This window comes from Haliaeetus leucocephalus, unplaced genomic scaffold (genome assembly GCF_000737465.1).
Source record: "Haliaeetus leucocephalus isolate CR32 unplaced genomic scaffold, Haliaeetus_leucocephalus-4.0 Scaffold1, whole genome shotgun sequence".
NCBI lineage: Eukaryota > Metazoa > Chordata > Aves > Accipitriformes > Accipitridae > Haliaeetus > Haliaeetus leucocephalus.
In genome coordinates, this window is record NW_010972437.1 from 10,432,322 (window position 1) to 10,432,584 (window position 263).

The following is a 263-nucleotide window of genomic DNA, read 5'->3' on the forward strand; positions in this document are numbered from 1 at the left end:
CTGGGATGTTTCGGTGAGGTGGCCGAGAAGAGCCTAGTATGGGCAGCTTGCCCCATTCTGGCTGGAAGGGTGGGAGCTTGAGCCTCCAAAATGAAGAAGTTCTCCTGGGACCCGTGCTGAGGCAGAGCGGGGCAGGGGGGCTTCAGGGGGAAGCTAGCAGAGTCTATGTACAGGCACAAATGGTGTAATTCACCCTGGCTGGACCCGAGTGTGATGCGGTGAGTGCTGGTGGCATGGGGACAGCCCCTTCCAGGCAGGGCCCC